Source organism: Elephantulus edwardii, unplaced genomic scaffold (assembly GCF_000299155.1).
Source record: "Elephantulus edwardii isolate Elephantulus edwardi_28Jun2011 unplaced genomic scaffold, EleEdw1.0 scaffold00209, whole genome shotgun sequence".
Taxonomy (NCBI): Eukaryota; Metazoa; Chordata; class Mammalia; order Macroscelidea; family Macroscelididae; genus Elephantulus; species Elephantulus edwardii.
The window spans coordinates 4,040,026-4,046,946 of NW_006399959.1; the positions used below are offsets into that span (position 1 = coordinate 4,040,026).

The 6,921-nt window shown below is 41.5% G+C and overlaps 1 pseudogene; it reads right to left on the reverse strand.

Moving 5' to 3' along the window:
* Positions 1–3,403: 3,403 nt before the first annotated feature.
* LOC102877338 lies at positions 3,404–4,466 on the reverse strand (annotated as a pseudogene).
* Between the last annotated feature and the right edge of the window lie 2,455 nt (positions 4,467–6,921).

Genomic DNA, 6,921 nt, shown 5'->3' on the forward strand with positions numbered 1-6,921 from the left:
AAAAAAATAATTAAGGAGCTGAAGACAATATTTCAAAGGGTATCTCGGGAAGACAAAGTAAAATATTAAATGTGCAAAGAGCTGGAGTCAGAAAATCAAAACAGCTGAATGCGCTAGACATTTCTTAAGCTGAAGAAACAAGAAAAAATTCAAGCCTCAAATTGCAATACTTAAGGATGCTTTGGGCAGAATATTAAATGATCCAGGAAGCATTAAAAGAAGATGGAAAGAGTTTACAGTCATTGTACTAAAAGGAATTGGCTGACATAGAAGAATTTAATTCAAAAAACTATGAGATATCATCTCACCCAGTAAGAATAGCAAAATTTAACAGAACAGCAAGCAACAAATGCTGGCAAGGTTGTAGAGAAACTGGACCCCGTATTCACTGTTAGTGGAAGCATAAAATGATACGACCACTGTGAAAGACAGTGTGGTGCTTTCTCCAAAAGTTGCAAATAGAGATACCATTTGACTAAGCAATTCCACTACTGAGAATGTACCCCAAAGAGACCATAACTGCCACTCATGCAGATATATGCACACCCATGTTTATCGTAGCTTTGCTCACAACAGCAAGTAGTTGGAAATAACCTAAGTGCCCATCAACAAACGAATGGATAGAGAAGCTGTGGTATATTCACACAATGGAATACTACGCTGCATTGAAAAACAAGGAACTCATGCAATATTATTCAAAATGGATGATCCTGGAGGACATCATGCTGAGTAAAGTATCTCAGTCACAAAATGACAAATACTGCATGGTACCACTGTTTTAAAACAGGACTGACTTCGGGGTTGGGGTGGTGTTGTTATGTGCCATCGAGTTACCTGCGACTCATAGAGACCCTATGTACAAGAGCTCTAAACGCTGTTCTATCCTGTGCCAACCTAGCCATCTCAAACACACTTTTCCCCACCGCTCCAGTCAGAATTGATCCATCTCATCAAAGGTCTTCCTCTCTTTCACCGCCCCTCCACTCTGCTAAACATGATGTCTCTTTCCAAGGACCAGTCCCTCCTTGCAACATCAAGGAGGTCAATGGAAGATGGGAGTGGGGGGAGACTAAGATGTGTTCAATAATGTATACTGCGTTCAAACAGATGAGGGAGAAAACTGTTTAAAAGGGATATGTTATTAGGTATTTTTGTCATCACGGAAGTCCAGAGCAAAGGCTGCATAGTGGAGTGAACCTGGGGGAGGGATTGTAAAACAATGAAAAAATTTTTCTTTTACTTTTCCGAGAGAGGAGTGTACTGGAGGTAGGGGTGGGCAGGGAGAAAAGTGCAACAATGAATTAATGGAAATCCAGTCTCTGTAAATTTTCATTGAAATTAATAATTTAAAAAATTTTAAAAAGAATTTAATGGAACAACATATAAGCAAGAGCCTGTGGTGATGAAGAAGTTCAAGCTACTCTGAAAGAATTGGCAAAAAACAAGGCTCCAGGAATTGATGATAATTGACATATTTCAACAAACAGATGCTCCCCTGGATGTACTCACCAAGTTGTGCCAAGAAATCTGGAGGACAACCACCTGACCAAACTGACTGGAAGAGATCCACATTTGTCCCCATTTGAAAGAAAGATGACCCGAGAGTATCGAAATTATTGAACAATATCATTAATATCACATGCAAGCAAGATTCTGCTGAAAACTATCAAAAAACTACTGGAACAGCGCATCAACAGAGAACTCTCTGAAGTTCAGGCTGGGTTTAGAAGAGGCCATGGTACTCTAGATCTTATAGCTAATGTTAGATGGATCTTGACTGAAAGCGGAGGGTGCCAGAGGAATGTTTATCTGTATTTTCATTGACTATGTAAAGGCATTTGACTGTGTGCATCATGACAAACTGTGGCCAATATTGAGAAGAATGGGAATCTCAGAACACTTAGTCGTGCTTTTGCAAACCCTGTCCTTGGGCCAGGAGTTAATCATTAGAACAGAACAAGGAAATCCTGCATGGTTCAAAATTGGGAAGGGTATAGGCCAGGGATGTGTCCTATCTATTCCTTTTCAATCATATGCAGCACAGATCATCCAGGAACCTGGGCTCTATGAGGAGGAATGTGGCATCAGAATTAGAGAAAGACTCATCAAAAGCCTGCATTATGCAGATGATACAACCCTGTTTGCTGAAACTGAGGAAGACCTGAAGTGCTGCAGAAGGTCAAGAACTTCAGCCTTCAATATGGATTAAAACTCATTATCAAGAAAACAAAGATGCTCACCATTGGGCCAATTAGCAGCATCATGATAGACAGTAAAAAGTTGAGATTGTTAACAGCTTTAGTTTGCTTGGCACCACAATCAACACTTTTGGTACTAGCAGCCAGGAAATTAAAAGATTAATTGCATTGGGAAAGTCTGCTGTCAGAGACTTCTCCAAAGTGCTGAAGAGCAACGATGTCAGTCTGGAGACTAAGATGTGTCTGATCCAGACCATAGCCTTTGTAATTACTTGCTATGAATCAGAGAGCTAGACAATGGCTAGGGATAATAGAAGAATTGATGCCTTTGAGCTGTGGTGTTGGAAAAGAGTATTGAATATACCATGGACTGCTAGGAGAACAACTTCATCCTAGAGAGGGTGAGACAAGGCTGGTCCTTGGAGGCAAGGATTCTGAAGCTTTGTCAGACATACTTTGAACGTGTTGCAAGGCAGGACCAGTCCTTGGAGAGGAGTGGAGGGACCACGCAAGAGAGGAAGACTCTCAATGAGGTGGATTGATTCAGTGACTGGGATAATGAGGGTAGATGTGTCAGAGACAATAAGATTGGCACAGGATAGAGCAGGGTTTAGGGCTGTTGTAAACAGCTTGCTGTGAGTCACAGGTAACTCGACGGCACATAACAACAACAGTGGGTTAAGTGGAAGTTAGTTCGTGAATTTTCCTTAAAAATAAAATTCCAATTTTATCAGTCCATGACAGTTAAATGCTACAACGAAAATCTTAAGAGCAAAAGGAGATAAAAGAATTGGTTACCTTGTTTTTTGTTTGTTTGAACAGTCCAGAGGAAAATGATTATTACAAATACAGCAGGCAAACTGTCAGTCTGTGACTGAGCTAGGACATAGTGATGTACTGAATTTCAGTCCAAAACTGTGCTAAAAGTTCAAATAGTCATCATTGATATGGCACTTTTTGGTCCATGATGTGGTTTAATGCCAAGATTCCATTCCACCTTTTTACAGAAACACATAGATTACTGTTGAGATATATATATGTGTGTGTGTGTGTGTGTGTGTGTGTGTGTGTGTGTGTGTGTGTATCAACATATATATAATATCTATCTATCTATCTATCTATCTATCTATCTATCTATCTATCTATCTATCTATCTAAAACCAGGTATACTATACGTACAAAGGCAGGGTCTCCCCGAAGCAGATCTACAGGCAGCAGTCAGGGGTGCATCTGGTAACATGAGGCTCTCCAGGATGAGGCACTGGGTCAAACTGGAGGAAGGAATATTTTTTTTGTGTGTGTTTTTTAAAAATTTTATTATTTTCTGCGCATGTACTGTCAAATCAGATCTGACTGGTACAGGAAGAAATTGTTCCTCCTTCTCCGGCAGAGCATCTGGTGGATTTGAACCATGTACCTCTGGGATTGCAGTGCAGCTTCTTGCCACTAGGCAGGAAGAAATATTTTAAAGTATCATCTAGGTCCATGATAGCAGCCTGCTTCCCACAGCGGTAACAACGATAATTCGGTGCACTGAAAATTGTAAACACATTCTGACATGACACCAATTCTGTTCCTCCATTACAAGCTGGTGAGCAAGAGAAAGAAACCAGTGTGAGACCATTGGCATGGCTGAAAGGTTCAGAAATGTATTGTCCAAATGTGTAGCCTGCACCATGTGAAGAAATACCCCACCCACCTTGATCATCTGGATCTGACCCAGTGTATCTATAGGCAGAGAGGTCAGCATGAGGACAGAATATCTGACCATCTACTCAAACAGGAAGTGGGAGATAATAAAAGAGATCTGTAAAATATTTCGAAACAGTTCATTTCCATATTTTTTGAGACATTCATTATAAAACCATATGCTTGGGTAATTTGTCGACTTGCATGGTTTCCTCTGAATATTGAAATGTGCTCAGTATAACGCACATATAAAGACTTAAGAAGAGTTACAGTCTGCACTGAATAACAGCCTGTCTACATAGTTACCACCACCACTAACAATGGAGTCACCCCCGCAGAAATACCTTCTCTCTGGCGATTTCCCACCAATTCTGAAGAGTTCCATAAGATCATGGAATTGGCCATGAACATCTCCACAAACAGTGACAGGGCAGCGAACCTCTTGCACATTTGATTCTTATGTTAAAACGTCCTTCGCCTTTTCACACAAGATCTGCACTTGGTTCTCCTTAAGCTGTTTACACTCATTCAACTTCTCGGCCCACTGGTCAGCTCCTCTGCGACTGCCTTGTCGTTCATGGGGGCGATCCCTGTTCCTGGAGCTGCGGGCACCCCGCCCCCAGCGGGAGAAGAGAGGAGACCTCCGCCTGCCCGCTAGCTGGAGTGCCACAACAGTCACTGAAAGGTGTGGGGAAGCAGAGAGGGCAGCGCGGGTCCTCAGCCTGGCTACCGCTGGATAATGGCTGCCCACTACCCTTGCCTCCCACTAGCCGACCTCCTTCAGTTCTTGACTCACCTTCTTCCCCTATTGTTCTGAGCAAATAGAAACAGTATCTCAAGCTTTTGGGACACAGCTCAAGTTCTGCAAATGGAGTTATGACAGAGGCACTGGGTATAGTCACCAAGCAAATGGACGGAGTGTTCATGAAACCAAAGCCATCTGGTTTTTGTTTTAAAATAATATTTTGTGATATATTTTCCTCACTATATCAAGATTCTCACTTCTAGGGGAGCTCTGGTGGCCTAGTGGTAAGGAGCTGCAACTACAATCCCAGAGGCACACGGTTCAAATCCACCAGATGCTCTGCCGGAAAAAGGAGGGACAATCTCCTCCTGTACCAGTCAGATCTGATTTGACGGTACACTCACACAAAAATTTAAAAAAAAAAAAAAGATTCTCACTTCTATTTTATTTCCACTAGTTCTCATATTTCTTTTCCCCCAACTCCTTCACGTGCTCTTATTTGCTTTAGAGCAAATGCTGTCTATTTGGTCACACACACAAGGGTTGTTTTGTTTTTTTTTTATAGACACAATGTAAGATTTAGGAAAAACTGCATGATGTGGATGAATCCAGAAGATATGCTATGTGAAATAAGTCAGTTACAAAAGACAAATCCAAGGCTGCTATTAAAAATGCTAAAGTGAGGTGGACACATGCAATCATTCTAGTATGGTTCCAGGATGGGGAAGGAGAGAGTAAAAGAAAAAGAAGTAAATAATAGACACTAATTAAGGGAGCTCTGGTGGTTCAAGGCCACCAGCAGCTCTGTGGAGAAGGATGGGCAATCTCTGGAGTGATTAAATGCCTCTGAAAAACCTCTGAAAGGTCAACTATGGGTAAGTTCTGACTCTATGGCAAACAACAACAAAAACAAACACTTATTAAGATGAGAACGGCATTATAAAATAAATGGATGATCTGACATTTTGAGCACTGTAATCAATGTTATAAAGTAAAAGATGGTTGAATGATTAATTTTTAAGGAGCACAATAGTCATCAGAGATTTGTTATGTTATGAATCAGTTATTGTTTATTTTATGAACCAGTCATTTAGCTGAAAAGAGATCTGCAGAGAAGTTTCAGCTCAAAGTCTAAAGGGCATCTATGGTGAGAGCTTAACTGCTCCAGTAATTCTGGCTTGGCAATGCAATGCTTACCCATGAGACCACTGGAGTTCCCCATGCTTCAGTAATTCTGAACTTTAAAAGATATAGTCTACACTTTTTTCCCATTTTTCCAGGGTCTATTATGTTTCTGTTCAGAATAAGTCAACTGATTATTAGCAAAGTCATTTGTACATTTCATCTCCTTAGTATTTGGTTTTTTCCCCCCTCACTCAACATGTTATGGACTTCTTATGGCAAAGTGAGTCTAGATTTCTCCGAAGAAGCAAGAAAGTGGCACTGTTTGAGAAGCGTCTTGCTTGTGAGCACTAGTAAAATCACACTTCATGCTGGCAGGGAGTTTGGTGGCCTAGCCTGTAGGGAGCTGTGCTGCAAACCCAAACCCACAGCTCCTTGGGAGGAAGCTGGGGGACCTCTCTGTGATTTACAGTCTTTGAAACCTGGAGGAGGGTCAGCTGTGAGGCGATTCTGACTCAATAGGGAGGAGATTTTTAGGTATGCTGACAGGCAAGGCAATGCCTCCCATCTTCTTTCTTTATTACTCCCCTCAGTCAGTCTGGGATTACTTCACAGCTGACCACAATGGGTAAACATTACCACATTTGGTGCATCAGTGTCACAGTGTTTACCATCACAGCAAACATGAGTTACCTCAGTACAGCAATGCACAGACCAGTGCTATACCACCTAGAAGAATGTTCGACAGAAAAACAATTTGAACCAGGCCTGAGTGCCATAGATTAAAATCACCCACCTTGGGCTTGGTAGCATAACTTTCTGTCCACTAGGCCAATGTAGCTCTCTCTCGTCGTTGTTAATGTTATTGTTGTTGTTTTCAAAGGAAAAAATGTTGTAGGTTGTCTAAAAATAAAATGCATTTAAACTTAAAAAAAGAGAGAGAGAGGAAGACAGTCAATGAGATGGGTTGACAGAGTGACCACAGCAATGAGCTTGAGCTCGCAGAGGAGGGAAGGGCGGGGCGGCACAGGACAGCATGAGGTTTCCATCTGCTTTTCATGGTCCCTATGAGTAGTTGTCAACCACACAGCCCCGTTACGACAACAGCTAGCCTGTAGCAATAATTCTGCTTAGGACTGAGCTACTTTTATTATGTTAATGAGACAG